Raw genomic sequence first — 17,820 nt, 5'->3', positions numbered from 1 at the left:
AAAGAAACAAATGAACTCCTTTGAAATAAAAAGAACATATGGGAGCTTTATTTTGGGAGAACATGTCATTACATAAGGGTAACAAATAAATGTGTCTAGAGTTGTAACAAAAGTAAGAGTATATACAGCAAGTGACCCACTCCTAAAGGGTGATGTATTCCTCCTTACAGAGAAGGAAACCAGAGATTCTAAGAGATGGAGCAAGGAAGGGAGGAAATAAGCATTTATTAAGCACTTACTGTCTTCCAGGCACTATGCCAAGACCTTTACAAATTATTATCTCAGATAATTCTTACAACAAACTAGGAGGTAAGTGTTATTATTATTCTTCTCATTTTATAGTTGCAGAAACTGAAGCAGACTGGTTAAGTGACTTGCCCTTATGCAGGTGATAAGTGTATGAGGCTGGATTTGAACTCAGGTCTTCCTGCTTCCAGGCCTAGCATCTTATTATTGTGCTACCTAACTGGAGGTGAGGAGGGAGTTAATGCCAGACTTGGAAAATAGCTGGTACAAAGGCAAATTGGGAGATGGAGCACTGAGGAAGAGCAAGCACTAGGAACACTGAGAGAAGAGCAAGAAAGACCATTTGGCTAGGACACCATATAGATGAAGAGGAGTAATATATAATAAGGCTAGCAAGTGAGGTTGGAGTCAAGTTCTGAAGGGCTTTCAATGGTAAATAGAGGAGATTTTATTTGATCCTAGAGGTAATGGAGAATCACTGGAATTTATTGAGTAGGACAATGTCATGGTCAGATTTGTGCAATAAGAAAATGTTTGGCAGCTATGAGGATGGATCAGAGAGGGAAGAGATCTGAGGCAAGAGGGCCAGTTAGGAAGCTATTTCAATAGTTCAGCTGAGAGTGGTTAGGTAGTGTTTATGTGAGTTAAGAGAAGGGATGGATACTAAAGATGTTGTGGAGGTAGAAATGACAAGATTTTACAACTGAGTGGATATGTGGAGTGAAGAAGAGTAAATACCCAAGGATGACTGTGGTGGAGGCATGAGTGACTACAAAGGTGTCAATGCCCTTGACAGAAGTTCAGAAGTGGGATGGGTTTTTGGGAAAAGATAATTTCACTTTTGTACATGTTGAGTTTTAGTCTATGTGACTTTCTGTTGAAAATATCTAAAAGGCAATTGGGAGTACATGACTACAGCTCAGGAGAGAGACTGGAGCTAGATTTATAGATCTGTGAGTCATCATTAAGACCATGAGAGATGATGATATTATTAAGGAGAGAATAAATAGAGGGAAGAGGAGAGGGCCCAAGACACAACCTTGGGACATACATTAGGGGCCATGTAGTAGATATCAGATAAGGGATAATGGGAAGGACCAGTGATGAATAGGATGAAAACCAAGAGAGAAATGTCACAAAAAGCCAGAAAAAATAGCCAAAAGGAGAGTGTGCGTAATAGTGTCAAATGCTACATACAGAGAGGCAACTAGGTGGCACAGAGTATAGAGCACTGGACCAGGAGTCAGGAAGATTTGAGTTCAAATTTGGCCTCAAACACTGACTAGTTGTGTGAGTCTAGGCAAGTCATTTAACCTCTGCCAGTTTCTTCAACTATAAAATGAGGGTAATAATAGTACTTACCTCTCAGGGTTGTTGTGAGGGTCAAACAAGATCATAATTATAGAGCTCTTAGCACAGTGTCTTGCCTGTAGTAAAAGCTATGTAAATCTTTGTTTTTAACAGTAATATTGTTTAACAATAAACAAACACAATAAAATAATTTAACAATAATTTAACAAAATATTGTTTAAACAATAAAATGTTGTTTATCATCATCATCATCATTATCATCAATAAAGATAAAGATTAAGAAACTGTATTTGACAATTAAAAGATCACTGGTGACTTAAAAGGGCAGTTTCAGTTGAGTGATGATGGCAGTTTTTTAAGGAGAAGGGATACTTGCACAGGAAAGAAGAAAGTAGATATGAAAATATTCAAGATGGGATACACACACACATATGTGAAAATAGAAAAAGAGAGAGACACAGAGAGAGAGAGAGACAGACAGACAGACAGAGAATATGATAGTAGGGGCAATCTACTGGAGAAGACAGGAAAGGATAGGAACAATGACATATATAAAGGGATCGGCTTTGGCGAGGAAAACCACCCCTTCATCAGAGGGAATGGGAAGGCAGATGATATGAAAGGTTGTGAGATAAAGAGGGGAAAAGAAGAAACTCATTCCAAACGAATGCTGTTTCCTTAGTAAAGAATGAATTCAAGTCATCAGCTGTAGTAGGGGAATAGGGGGGAGGTACAGCAAAAGGAGTATTATAGGAGTTGAGGAATAACAAAGCAAGTATGATGTAGTCACTGTGGGTAGAGAATCAGTGAGGGAGGAATGAAAGGACTGCCTGCTTAGCTGCACTGAGGGCCCACTGAAATCAGTTAATATGTATTTGTAGATGACTCAGTCATCAGAGATATGGGTCTTTTTCCAGATACGTTCTGGAGGCATGTGAATAGGAGTGGAAGGAGTAGATAACTGTAGTAATTCAGGTTCAGGATTTGTCAAGGCATAAGTGGTGACAGGACAAGGTAGCAAGGGATTCAAGAGCAAAGGATACTAAGTATGTGATCCTGCGCAAATCTTTTAACCTTTTTGAGCCTCAATTATCTGTAAAATGGGGGTAATAATATCTGCCTCACAGAGCTATTCTGAGGATCAGATGAACTAATATATGTAAAATGTTTTGTGAATCTTAATGTATTAAATGTGAGCTACCACTATTATTATTCCAGTTCTAACACTGTATGAAAGTATCTGATTAGAATATTAGGAATTGTGTGAGGTAGAAATAAACTTCAACTGACACCCATCTGACATGATAGGTTTATTGTAAAGCCTACACAGTATGAGCACTATATTGGGGTTTAGGTTAACCTTGCCAAGAAAACCCCAAATGGGGTCACAAAGAGTCAGATGTGATTGAAATGACTGAACAACAACAGAAAGTCCTGTACATAAGCACAGGAGATACTCACTAGCAGCTTGAAGGACATCTGTGGATTGTATTATCATAAACAATAACCATCATTATACAAAAAGCAGCATTGAAAAAACCATCTTGGATGGTGATTAGTGAGACTGACCACTGTGGTTTTGCTAAGGCAGAACATGGGAATGTCTTCTCCTCTTCCTTTTTAGGACCCAGCCTAAGATTCAGTGTTACAGCTATAGCCTGTGGGAATGTTGGTATAAACAGTCAACTGTGAAGATGGTGGCTCCCTATGTCTTTTATCCATGAGACTTGAGACACAGGGGTAAGTCTTATTCGCATGCACCTCAGAGAGGGGAGGGGTCTTTGGGAAGCCACTACTTATTTTGTGCATCACTTCGTTGTGGGAGTAGACTAGGTAAGTCTCTCAAGTTGCTTACAATCACCTTTGAAGTTCATGAGAGGCAGGCTTGATGCCAGGCTAAATTAAATCATGCATGTCTGGCTGGATTCTATCGAGATGTTTCCCTCATTTGCAATCAAGATATATGGTGGTGATGCAGCCATATCTCATACAAAATAATACCAGCTCAACAATTTGAAAAGTCTTCATTTTGATACACATTTTCTCCTTTTTATTGTTAAGGTATTTCAAAGAAATACCAATGTTTTTTTTTCTTTAATATAGCCCCTACCATCAACTATGTCAGAGAGAGACCAAGTGTAAAATGCCAGACAGAATTGGTCTTTTGAGAATGCAAACACAAAAGACTAAGAAAACATTTCAGATAAAAAACCCACACATATTTGGGCAGGCCATTGAACTGTATGAGCAAATTATTTGATCAAATATTAGGTGGTGAGATTTTAATACAAAAGAAATCCAATATATGCTTTAACCTTAGAAAGAATGTGGTGCTTCTATCAATGTAAAAGGGTTAGCATGTTTTAGAAATTATCTTCATAGGTTTTTTCCAGAACCATTCACTGCAAGTGCGCGCGTGCGCGCGAGTGAGATTGAGAGAGAGAGAGAGCCATCAGCACCCACAGAAGCAACACTGCCCCCAAATACAACTACATCATGTCAGCTCTTTGAGTGTGTTCAGTTTCAGTTGTTTTCCAAGTCACTGCACTAGCAGCCTTGCCTAAAAGAAAGTAGTCAATAGGGAGAGAATAACGAGACCATTTCAGAATCCACCCAACAGCTTGGAAAACTGTCTGCTTACCATTATCCTGCTTTCACATGTCATAATCATTTTCACAGTAAAGATACCCTTCCTGCAGTTTCGCCCAAGAATGCATGACTAATTTTAACCACTTGCACAAATCTTCTAATGGAAATTTCAAACAGCTTTTATAGATTAGAGTTTTATAAACTGTACACAGAGCAATAACAGACACCCAGTCTTGCTGCTCTCGACTAGAAGGGGTTGGTGGCTAATGAGACACTGAGTAACACTGGGCAGGCTTCTCAAGTAGCAACAGTGTTCTCTGTACTGGTAATATAGAATAACCAGCTATTCTCTGTTTGCAGATAAATGAGAAGGTAAATTGAATATTCTGCTAAAATCCCTGATCACAGAGGAGGAAGATAGCCCACTGATACTAGGAGGAAAGAGGCCTGTAGAACTCAGTGACATTTCAGAGTAACATTTACATTATTAACAATATTCACACTATTCTTTTAAAGTCCAGTACTGTGTTTTAATTCATTTAGGGAATGCCTGGTGGGGAAATTCTTTCTACCAATGTAAATTAGTCACTGTTCTTCAATTTGGTAGTCTTAGAGAGTATTCTGAGCCATTGGGAGATTAAGTGACTTGCTCCAGGTCACTTAAGTGAGCATGTTCCAAAGGCAGGACCCCGGGGCTGTGCAGCCCCGACCAATACTACCATCAATAATGATGACAATAACAAGGATGATAACTGACAGTTAGATACTGTCTTATTATTACCAAAAACTTTAGAGTCATTTGAAACTAATAATAAATCATAGAGGTCAGACATGCACATCTTATCATCTCTGTTTTACAGGTGAAGAAACAGAGGTCCAGCTTGGAGAAGTAAGTTGGTCCAGGGATGCCAGCAAGTGAATGGTGCTGTGACTGAGGGAGAACCCAGGTTTCTCAAGTAAAAAACTGGTGATCCTTTTATTAGTACCCATTTGACATTGAGTTGTACATTATACAGAGCAGAAGGAAGGAAATAATACTTTCTTCTGAATGGAGTTACATCTAAAGTAAAACTAGACAAATAACGAAGCCACTGAACTTCAAATCCAGAAAATAGGTTGGAAGACAGGGTGGTTTGGGGGGGGGGAGTAGGAAGATGACACTATTGCTGTGGATTGGTTTATTACACCTTTTTTTGTTTTCTTGGATACTTTGGAAAGTATTTCCATTCAGTTGTTTCCTTTCCAAATAAGGATATTAATACTTGAGCCATGTTCTCCTAATCTGGAAAAGGCATTTATTAAACATCTGCCATTTGCCTTGAGAATACAAAGAAAGGCAAAAAATAAAAATAAAAACAAACAAATAACAACAACAACAACAAATAGACCCTGCTCTTAAGGGGCTCACAGTCTATTGGGGGAGACAACATGAAAACAACTATGTACAAAAAATGATATATAGAAGATAAATCGAGGATTGTGTCAGAAGGAAGGTACTAAGATTACGAAGGCCTGGGAGAGGTTTCTTGTAAAAGGTGAGTTGTTAGCTGAAACTTGAAGGAAACCAGGGAAGGCAGGACACAGAGACAAAGAGGGAGAGCAATCCAGACATGGTGTGGACAGCAGGTGAAAATTCTTAGAGTCAGAAGATGCAGTGCTGTCCACAAGAACCAGTAAAGGAGGCTGGGGTCACTGGATCCCAGACTACTGTACATTAAGGGAAGTAAAGTGTAAGAAGACTGGGAAGGTGGGTAGAGGGGCAGGTTATGAAGGAATCTAAAAGCCAAAGAGGATTTTATATTGGATTCTGAAGGTAAACGGAGAGGGAGTGACATGATCAGGCCAATGCTTTAAGAAGACTGATCTAACAGCTGAGTGGAAGATGGACTGAAGTGAAGACAGAATTGAGGCAGAGACACCAAGCAGCAGGTTATTGCTGGGGATGAGAGTCTGCATTAGGGCAGTGGCAATCAGTATTGGGTAAGAGAAGAGGTATATGTGCGAGGTCTTCCAATGGTAAAAATGACATGACTTGACAAAAGATGGGGTGATGGTGAGAGAGAGTGAAGAGGTGAGGATAGCACCTTGGTTGTGAGTCTCACTCTCTGGGAGGATGCTGGTATCCTTGGTAGTAATAGGGAAATTAGGAAGGGGGGGGAATTGGAGAGGGGAATAAAGAGTTCAGTTTCGGACACAAGGAATTTTAAGCTGCCTATAGGATATCTGGTTTAATATATCCAATTGGCAATTGAAGATGTGGGACTGAAGGTCAGGAGAGAGGTTAGGGTAGTACAAATAGATCTAAGAATCATCTCCAGAGAGCTGGTAATTGAATCCATGGGAGAGGATGAGTGAAGAGATCACCAAGCAAAATAGTATGGAGGGAAAAGGAAGAGGTCCCAGGACAGAATCTTGAGAGACACCCACCATTAGGGAGTGGATGTGGCCTGGGTGGAGATCCAGCAAAGGAGATCAGGAGTAAATGGTCAGGCAGGTAGAAGAAGCAGTAGAGAACAGTCTCTTGGAAACCTTGAAAGAAAAGAATATTAAGGAAAAGAGGGTGATTGACAGTGTCAAAGTCTACAGAGAGTTCAAGAAGGAGGAGGATTGAGAAAAGGCCACTGGATTTGGTGATCACTGATAACTTAGGAGAGAGCAGTTTCAGTTAAAAGGTGAACCAGACTATCGAGAGGTGAGGAGAGAGTGAGAGAAGAAAGCAAGTGGAGGCTTCCATTATAGACGGCCTTCTCAAAAAGTTTAGCCACGAAAAAGAGGGATGTAGAATGACAGCCAGTGGCAGTGAATGGATTGAGTGAGGGTTTGTTTGTTTTTTATATTGTTTGTTTGTTTTGAGGATGAGAGAAATATGAGTATATTTGTAGGGGGAAGGGAAGCAGCCCGTAGGTAGGAAGAGATTGAAGATTAGTAAGAACATGAGGATGATAGAGGAGCAATCTGCTGGAGAAGACAGGATGGAATGGAATCACTTGTGCATGAAGAGGGCTTTGTCTTGGCAAAGAGAAGAGATAAAGAATTGAGATAACAATTCTTGCAACAATATGGAAAATACTACCTACCTTATGGAGTTAATACAAGGAAACAAGTTTGAAAACCAAAAATTACTATAGCTATAGTAGTGATGACTTTGAATGGAGTCTGGTTGTGAGTACAAATGGTAAATTCAATGAATGGAAGAGGAGGAAAGAACTGGGCTCTAGCAATCACAGCAGAGGGGCAGGGGAAAGATAACAATTATTTTTTTCTGGGGGATCCTCATGGCCCCAGAGAAATCATTTTGGTCAGCTGTATTAAACTGCAGTTATCTTCTTTCTGTCAGGGTCCTAGTTCTCTGGACCACAAAGATAGCAGGGACATTTCAAGAGTAAGGCAGTGAAAGGAAGACTCATGCTGGAAGGCTCATCCCCTTAGTCTGGAACTCTGGGAATCCAACTCAAGAAAAGACTGATTTAAGGAAGGAAGCAGGTTTGTGACAGTGTCCACTGTTACATTTGCCCAAATAGCTTTAACTTGTTATTAACTTAACCAATAAAAATAGGAGAAGAGAGTGATTCAGAGAACTCACATTAAGAAAAAACAAAACGGAGTTAAGAGCCAGATAGGAGTTATTCTGAGAGGGGCCAAGGATGAATAAGGATGAGAGAAAGCTTTAACTAAGAGAAGGGTGTGTGAGGGGGAAGATGAAGGGTAGTGGCTAGAATGCTAGGGGCCAAGAAGAGCTCTACCCTCTCTGCATTTAACTCTTCATGTCTGGGCAAATCTCTTCTCTCTAGGTCTTTTTTACTCTTCTACAAAATGAAGAGCCTAGACAAGGTGACCCCTAAGGTCCCTTCCAGTTCTGACATTTTATGTCCTAAAAGCCCAACCTATACATCTCTGACACTCTATGTTCTAAGAGCCCCTCCAGCCCTGACATCCCATATTCTAAGACTTAGGGAAAGTTAAAAAATAGAGCCGGAATAAAGGAACACAAGGACAATCCTATTCTCAAATGCCCTTCATGACAAAAAAAAGAAAGGAAAGGAAAGAAAGAAAGAAAGAAAGAAAGAAAGAAAGAAAGAAAGAAAGAAAGAAAGAAGGAAGGAAGGAAGGAAGGAAGGAAGGAAGGAAGGAAGGAAGGAAGGAAGGAAGGAAGGAAGGAAGGAAGGAAGGAAGGAAGGAAGGAAGGAAGAAAGGAAGGAAGAAAGGAAGGAAGGAAGGAAGGAAGGAGAGAGAGTGAAAGAAAGAGAAAGAGAGAAAGAAAATTTGTATGAACACATATTTGGTATACTGGGACCTGGGTTCACATCCTGACGATGCTACTTACTGCCCTATGGGAATTAGGTCACATCCTCTCTATGGGCCACAGTTTCCTCGTCTGTAAAATGAGAGGTTGGATTACCTGGCCTCTCGGGTTCCATACAGCTCTAAACCAATGTTCTAAGATCCCATGACTAAATCTCTTAGATCCCTTCTAGCCTTTAGAGCTAGCCTCTTAGATCCCTATGAGCCTTTGAATTGACCCTGCACATGTACTCAAAGGTAGATTTATTTTTTTCTTTTATCTTTCCTCTTAATTTTCAATTTTTAAATGGATTTTTTACTTTCTAAGTTAGGACTGAATCATGCCATCATTACCTCTTTGTATTTGACCAAGTTAAAAAATTGGAAAGGGAATTTTTTGGACAAATTTTTCCTCTGCATTTTTTCATGTTTTCCTTTTATTAGCTCCCAACCTCTATCACTAAACTCTGCTAGATTTTCTTTAAAAGATCTAGATGAACCTCTTCATTTACGGGGGAGGAAACTGAGGTCCAGAGAGAAGACTTACCTATAGTGACACACTAGGAGCAGGTGCCTTCTAGCTTCTCTCAGGAATTTGTGTTCACATGACCTGTCATGATCCCAATGGGATTAATGCCCTGATTTAATGCCTGTAACAGACATGGTGAAAGGGAAGGGAAAAGATGAAATCCACCTGTGTATGCTATGAATATTATTGTTCTCAATGGGGAGGGTCAGTTGTAAATTATAGACTCATATAATGTTGGGCTGGAAGTGACATTAGTCACTTTAAACTTTAGACACTCTCACTTTAAAAAGGAGGGAAGTGAAACCTCAGAGAAGGAAAAGGACTTAGGGAAGAAACATAGTTAAGTGGAAAGAATACTGTCTCTGAAATCAGAGGATCTGGGTTCAAATCTTGTCTCTAATGCCTGTAATTGCCTGTGTGACCTTGAGCAATTAAATTAATCTCTCTGGGACCCAGGTTTCCTTATCTGTAAAGTAAGAGAGGGGTGTCCTACAGGGGCTCTGTACTAGGACCTCCTCTCTTCTCTTTCTCTACTGTTTCATTTGGTTATCTCATCAGCTCCCAAGGATTCAATTATCATCTTTATGCTGATGATTCTCAGATCCACTTATCTAGTCCTACCTCTCTGCTGACCTTCAGTCTCACACCTCCAACTGTTCATTGCACATCTCAAACTGGATATCCTGTAAATATTGTAAACTCAACACATTCAAAATGGAATTCGTTATCTTTCCTCCCAAACACTTCCAAACATCATCATTACTGTTGAGGGCACCACCAATTCTCACCTCTGCCCCCAACCTTAACCATATCCAATCTGTTGCCAAGGCCTGACAATTTTACCTTCATATCATCTCTCATATTTGCCCCTTTCTCTATTCTGACTCTATTACCACCCTAGTAGAGGTCCTCATCACTTTACACCTGGATTACTGCAACAGTCTGTTCATTGGTCTCCCTACCTGAAGTCTCTCCAATCTAGTCTACCCTCCACTCAGCTCTCAAATTGGTCTTCCTAATGTGTAGGCCTGTCCAAATACAGAATCCTCTGTTTGGCATTCAAAGCCCTTCAAAACCTACTCCTCTCCCCACCTTTACAGTCTTTTAACCACATTGCCACCCCTTCTCACCCCGCAATCTTAGATCCAGAGATGCAGTCCTCCTTGCTCTTCTTTCCACAAGACACTCCCAGCTCTCTACTCTCTTCATGTCTCTCATGCCTGGAATGCTCTTCCTCCTTATCTCTGCCTCCTGGCTTCCTTCAAGTCCCAAATAAAACCCCACCTTCTACATGAAGCCTTTTTGATCTCCCGAAATAGGGTTGTCATTAAGAAGTAGGGGGTTTCTTTTGGGCATCCACATACACAAAATATTTTCAAGCTTTTTTTTTTTTGCCAAATTTGGAATTTCATGTTTCTTAGACAGATACATCTCAACAAAATTGTAGGGTGTACAATTGGGTATGGAAATCTATCTTACCCTACAGGAAAATAGAGGGGGAAGGGGACAAAAGAGCAGGAGGATGATAGAGGGGAGGGCAGATTAGGGGAGGGGGTAATCAGACGCAAACACTTCTGAGGAGGGACAGGGTCAAAAGAGAGAATAGAACAAATGGGGGGCAGGATAGGATGAAGGGAAACAGTTTTTCACAACACGGAAAAAAAAAGAATCTTCTTTATGTTATGCCATGTATTTTGAAATGCTACTTTTTTGGTGTCCAAGTATAATTATAAAAAATAAAATTGTGTATGTTTAATAGAAATGTAAAAAAAAATTTAAAAAAAATTAAAAATAAAAATAAAATTAAAAAAAAAACATTGTAGAGTGTAAATCCAAGCAAAAAATGGATCATGGTAATGGTAGCTGTAGCAGTCACTGCAGCAAGAGCCTGGACCAAGAAGCTCTACCCTTCCCTCTGAGGGAAGCAAGCAGTGGAGAATTGAGTAAGAAAAAAGGGAGGAGGAGCTGACTTCTGGGTTATCCACTTGAGGGAGTTCAGCCACTTAATAGTTATGTTACTTTAGGAAAATTCCTTCCCTTTTAGGAGCTTGGTCTCCTCCTCCATACAATGAGAGGTCTGGAGTAGATGGTATTTAAGGTCCTTTCTAGCTCTGATAAAATATGTTCTAAGGTCTCTTCTGGTTATTACATTTTATGTTGCAAGTTTTAAAGTATTACAGCTTAGGGCTGTCTTACAGCTCTAACATTCCAAGTTCCAAGATAACTTCTAGTTCTGAGATAATAGGTTCCATGCCGTAAGTTCTCTTCAAGCTTCAACATTTTATGGTTCTTTGTTTCTGTTACCAGAATCAGCCTTCTTCCTAGTCCATTAGGCTTTCCAATGTGCTATATACTGCCTCTTAGATTCCAATATTTAATGAAGTCAACTCCATTCCTTCATGACCTACCCATTCCAGGTAGGCATAACCCTTTGAATAAATTCATGTTTAAGCCCCACCTTCTCCTAAGACAGAGGGACATATGAGGCTAGTCAATACAGAAGGCTTCTGTTGCCTGTCATCTGGGTACAAAGCAGTGGCAGAAAATGGCAGAACTGAAAGAAGAAATTATTTGTGCTCTGGAACACGTGAACACCGATGGTTATAAATGTTACAATAAAAAAAGCTGGGCTACCACTAGCATAGCTTTTATAGCTTAACAGTATTTTGACAACAAATGTTCATATTTCATTTGAAATTTATGAAACCTTTGTGCCTGTAATCCCACGAGCAGCTACATGGTAAATGAAAGTAGCAGGCAGTCGAGATTAATAATCGTTTCCTTCGTATTGGAAGAACATTTCCAAGAAGAAAGCTGCCTTTATCTGCTCCCAGTTTAAACATTCCCTGTATTTGAACCGACGAGGACTCTAAGCATCGGCTAGCAAATATTCACAGATGCCTTATTAATTTATGAGAAACTGAAGGGCCCATCCCCTGGTTTAAGCAGGCAATTTAGAAACAGCAAAGAGAGGATGTGAGAGAGAGACATGGGGAAATATCACCATGACAAGTATTCCAAAGGAACGTTGGGTTTAAATCAAGAACAGAAAGAGTACCTTTATTCGGTACTGAGCAATATTTGATATTCTAATAGAGCCATCTTAGGAGAAAGGCAATCTGTCTGCATAAGGATTTGACCATATGCTTCCATAAACCTGTGGTCTGAGAGGCCATGTCAGTAATTTCCAGGAATGATATGTGCAAGCAGGATGCCCACTTTTGTTAGTGCAAATAAATGAGTTGGATTTATGGTATCCTAAAGTTCAAGAAATACACCACTCATGCTGCTTCCAATGGCAAAAAAGAATTTATGATTTTTAACTGAATTTCGACTGGTTATGGAGAGGTGATATGATGAAATGAAGATGGGCCTGTTTTCTAAAAATTGTCCATGGAAGCCTCTTCCTTAGCAAAGTACAGTGTACTTTTTTCTTTTTTAAGGTGGGAAGAGAGGTAGGGAAGTAGTGGAGAAAAGATAAATTCTCTTGAAAAGAAAGTGGTTTCTAACCTGTGCTGGAAATGATTTGCACACATCCTAGAGGCCAGATTCACCTTTTGTAGAAAAGGACATATTCTCCAGAGGTGTCCAAATTAGACATTGCATTGATGACTTTCTCACTTCTGGTTAGTGGATCAATGTGGCACAGAATAGTGGAAAGAGCACTGAACTTCAGGTAAAAAGGAGTGGGCTCGAATTCCACCTCTACCACACACAGACTGCCTATGCAACCTTGGGCAAGCTACTATTTACTCAGGGCCTCAGTTTCATCCTTTATACAATGAGGAGCACACCAACTCTCCCATCTCTCCCCTTCTCTCTATTTATGTGGCTACCACTCTAGTTCAGACCTTCATTATATGTTGCCTCGACTATTCATTGTAAGAGTCTCCTGTTTGGCACTTTCTGCTTCCAGTCTGCACCTTCCCCCTCCCCCCAAACCCCATCCATCTTCCAAATTGATATTCCTAAGATGCTGATTTGATCATGTCACTCTCTGGATTAAAAAGCTCCAGCGGCTTCCTTCTGCTTGTAGGTTAAAATTAAAACTCCTTTCTTCGGTATTTTAAGTGACTGGTATTCAGGCTTCACCCTACCTTTCCAGATATAAAATGCCACTTGCCTTCACATGCTCTATGGTCCCACCAAACTATTTGGTAGAAAAGGAGGCTTCTCTTTGCCCTCCATGGGCTCCAGCTCATATAGCTCAGACTTCCCTGCTTTTTTCACTGTCTTTCAATATCTGCTCTGGAATGCAATGGTTAGAATAAAAGAAAACTTGGCTCCAAAATGTTTTCGCACTGGTCTCCCACAAGTCAAGAAAATTTAGTCTGTGAAGTCCCAGGGCCTGGGTTCTTCCTTTCACAAGGAATTGGCACATTCCAATCCAGTAAGCCCTCCCTAAAAGAGATGTGAATAAGAGGAAGGCAAGTAATTATTTGATGTATGTGGTCATTAGCACTTTGTATCCAACTTTTACATTAAACTTCTAGACAGATAAGTTTTAATAACCAATAAATTACACAATTTGAAAGCACGCATTTTATATGTGTGTGTGTGTGTGTGTGTGTGTGTGTGTGTGTATGAAATGATATTTTTTGTTTCTCATATCACCATAGTATCCCATGTATTTCTCCCCCTCCCACAGAGCTATCCAATATGAATAGTATTTTTTTGGAGAGGAAAAAGGGGTGGTGGGAGGCAGCATAACTGATCAATACATTGAAAAAGTCTGAAAATATGTGCAATATCTAACATTTGGATCTCCTACTTCCACAAATCCTTAGTTCTTAAATTTCGGTTTTTGGTGCCCTTTAACAAAAATGATTTTTCCACTCTCTTCAGTATTCATCTTCTCTTTCTAACTGATCTAGACCAGGGATGGGGAATCTATGGCCTAGAGGCCACATGTGGCCCTGTAGGTCCTCAAGTGCAGCCTTTTGACATATATTTCATTTAAATGATGACCATGTGCAGGGGCTTCTACGATACAATCTTATGGTCCCTCATTATTTCACAGAGATGGCTTTGGGCACTCAAATGCAATGATTGTAGAGCCCAAACTCTGTTAGCAGAGCTAGAAAATCTACTAATACGGTAGTTATGAGGGCTATGGTCTTAGATAATAGATATGGAGGATTAGATAATAATACAGGGACCAATCTACTCAACGCTCATCACAAAAGGCTGGCCGGTAGGAGCTGTGAGGTATAGAGAGAAAGTGCAATCTGAAGTCACAAGTCCTTGGCTCAAACTCTGGATCTGCTACTTCCTAATCATGTGACCTTGGGTAATTCACAAGCTCTTTTGAGTATAAGTTTTCCTACCTGGGAAATGAAGGCATACTTGGATTAGATAACGTTCCCTTTCCATTCTAAATCTATGACCTAGTGATTTTCCTAAGGTTAGGGAAAGCTGGGGCTTGGCATCAGTGGAGGGAGCACCCACATCAGTAAAATTATAGATCTTTTAAAAATCTGAAATATCATATATAGACCAGAGGAAATCATTTGCTTTTGCTTTTATGATCTTCTAAAGTAATGAAGAATTGGATTCAGGGCTCTCTTTACTTCCCACAGAAGTCATTAATACATTTTATGAAGCCAGAATCCATTAGAGGACATTTATTGAATATCTATCTTCTCTAAGAGTTATCAAAGACAATCTAGAAATGGCTTAGTACATATAGATTGCAGTATGGTTTTTACAAACAGATACTGCCTACAGAGGCCTCAATACAGAGCTTTAATTACACCTATGATATTTGAAAATGTCTAATTATCGACACACCTTGGAAACACACAAAGTAGAGCTCTCCGGGACGGAATGATGGGTGCACTTGAAGTGGAAGCATACGTAATACATTCTCCTTTAAGGCTGATACAAAACAAATTGACAGTATTTTAAATAATTCATGGGTTTAATGGTAGAAACTTATTCATACATGAATCTAGGCTAGGATGGTAAAATGCTGTAACTAATGGGAGGCAGAGGAACAGTTCGTGCATTTTTTCTAGATTTGTGTACATTTATACTTTGACATAGAACTTCTCTTTCCTCATTGCCTCTATAAGAAGCATGGATCAAAAAAAAAAATCAGTGGCTCCTCAATGTCTACTGAATTTGACATTCAAGGCCTCCCATTATCTGGCTCCAACCTTTATTTTCAGCCTTATTTTTCATACTATCTCCCATATTATCTATGCTCCAGCCACTATGAAATACTCATTGCTCCCCTGGACATATACTATACCTTCCTATTTGCCCAAGATATTCCCTGTGCAAGGAAAAATCCTTTAAACCCCAACTCCCTATCTCATTTCTGCCTCTTGACATCCAGCTCATCCTTTAAGGTTCAATACAATAACCAATCTCCTCTCTGAAGTCTCCTCTACCATTAACTTGTGAACTCTATGAGTACAGAAACTGTCTTTTGCCTTTTTGAATCCACAGCACTTGATAAAGTGTCTGGCAAACAACAGATACTTAATAAATGTTTATTGACCGACTGACTCTAACCTCACTTCAACTAGAAGTGTGCTTGATCTGTTCTGATCTCACAGACCCCACTATTCCTCATTTATATCTCAGCAAAATAATTAGATAAAAATATACCTCAAGCCATTGCAGTTTGTGGGCAATCTAATTCCTTCTTCTCTGATTATACACTCTCCATGCAACTTTCTGTTATTATTTTGGGTTTTATAAGTAGACCTTCTTCTCAGGAAGACAATATCACTCACAGAAGTGGTTTTCTGGTGGATGGATTAAACCCTTTCAGTGCTCCATCCTGGGCTTAACTATGCAATCTAGGGCCAATCTTTCCAGTCTTACTCCATATTACTCATCTTCTGATTGTCTAGCCTGCTCAGAAAACTTCAGTGGCTCCCAATTGCCTCAGCCTGGCCCTGAAGGTCCTTGCCAATCTTGATAGTATCTTGCCAGTATCTTGCCAGTCATGTCATACCAACCCAACTTTAGAGATTCTAGCTTCCCACCAAATGGGACTACTGGTGATTCACCAAACTAGAGCTGCTATCTTCTCCCTTTGCACATTTATACAAGTTAGCCCTCCTTCCTGGAATTCTGTCCATCCTTACCTTTATTTTCACCTCTTTCAAGGTTTAGGCCAGTTTTCACTTCCTCTGCAAAGTTTCCTTTAATATCCTAATTGTTGTTACTCTCTCTTCCTTAATTTACCTTATATTTATTTATTCATATGAACGTTGCTTTTCCACACAGGAAAATGTTAGCTCATTGAGGGCATTAGTTATTTTTTTTTTTAACATCCAGTGCTTAACAGAGTGTCTTGCACATATCAGAAATGTAATAAATGTTTGTTGACTTCAATTATTAATTGTTCTCTAAATTTAACACTATATCTCCTACCTCCTTATACTTATAGAAACTGTTTGATGGATTAGCAAATGAGTAAATGAAATCATCATATATTAAGAATCAGGCCTGAACCACTAAGTCACTTCCAGGCCATCTTCTCACCTGTTGTTAAACAGTCTCTACCCCATCAGAAACTTGGATTATAAACATGGGTCCTCTACCTTTGAGAGGTAGGCAGTTATCTGATCACTATACCCTTCTCTACCCCTTCCTAGCATCCCCTGATGCATTGTCTTCTTCCCTGAGAATGTAAGTTCTTTGAGAAAGGGGCTGTCTTGTGTTCTTGTATTTGTATCTCCAACACATAGGACAAGGCCATGATAACATATGTTTAATAAATGTTCTACCTACCTATCTATCTATCTATCATCTATCTATCCCTCTATCATCTATGTACTCATCCATTATCTATCCATCCTTCTATCAAACTATCCATCTATCCATTGATTTATCATCTATCCATCACTCTATCCATTCATATCTATCACCTATCTATCCCTCTGTTATCCATCTAACATTCTATCATTTATTTATCCCTCTATCATCTACTTGTTCATCCCTCTATCCATCCATCACCAATCTATCCCTCTACCTACCCATCCATTATCTATCTATTCATCCATCCATTTACCTATCATCTCCCTTTCCTATTATCATCTATACATCCATCTAAACTTGGCAAAGTTATTTAACCTCTCTGGGACTCAGTTTTCTCATTGGCATAATGAGGCAGTTGGACTACCCAACCTCTAAGCTTTCTTTCAGCTTTAAATCTTTGATCCTGTGGGAAGTTGGATAGACTAATAAGAAGTTACATGACCTTGCAGTCATTGTCATCTCTGAGACTCAGTTTCCTCACTGATAAAATGGGACTGTTACAACATCCACTAACTACTTCATAGAGGTAATATTGCAATATATCACAGAATCCAAGCTAATACATATGAGGTTGTATTTAGTAATAGAGGTGGCTCATAGAAGGTGAGGGAGCTGAGCTACAAATAACCAAGTCTCCTAGCAAAAACACTTAATATCCTTTTTCTCTCTTCATTACCCAGCCTCATAAAGTATAAGCCTTCAAGTTCCAATAACATATAAACCACAAGGAAGAGTTACAATTAAGACCACCTGCAAACCTACATCATAAAACTGAATCTGTCTCCGAATGATTGTTCACTTAACCATGATAAATATTTAGAAGAGCTCAAGTGAACAATACTTAAATAAATATGGCACTAGCTGAAAATGAGGGATGACTTTTAACTTTGCTTTCTACTCTTTGGATGCCTATAATGCTTTCATATTAAACATGTTTTAATAAAATGTGGACACTTTGGTTTTGGACTAGAAAGTGATTGTGCCACACAGCTGTAGACCATATTGAGAATGGATTCATATCATATTTCCAGCATTTTCTTAAAAGCAACTTATATTGATCATTATGTGGGCAAAAGGAAAAGAAAAAT

The 17,820-nt window shown here is 39.4% G+C and overlaps 1 protein-coding gene across 2 annotated transcripts in view; it reads right to left on the bottom strand.

Moving 5' to 3' along the window:
* Window positions 1-17,820, bottom strand: part of WWOX (WW domain containing oxidoreductase) — a 1,215,541-nt gene that overhangs the window by 518,585 nt on the left and 679,136 nt on the right. The gene's annotated exons all lie outside the window — the stretch shown is intronic.

This window comes from Phascolarctos cinereus, unplaced genomic scaffold, assembly GCF_003287225.1.
Source record: "Phascolarctos cinereus isolate Bilbo 61053 unplaced genomic scaffold, phaCin_HiC Scaffold_2;HRSCAF=192, whole genome shotgun sequence".
NCBI lineage: Eukaryota > Metazoa > Chordata > Mammalia > Diprotodontia > Phascolarctidae > Phascolarctos > Phascolarctos cinereus.
This window is presented reverse-complemented; position numbering and strand designations above follow the sequence as displayed.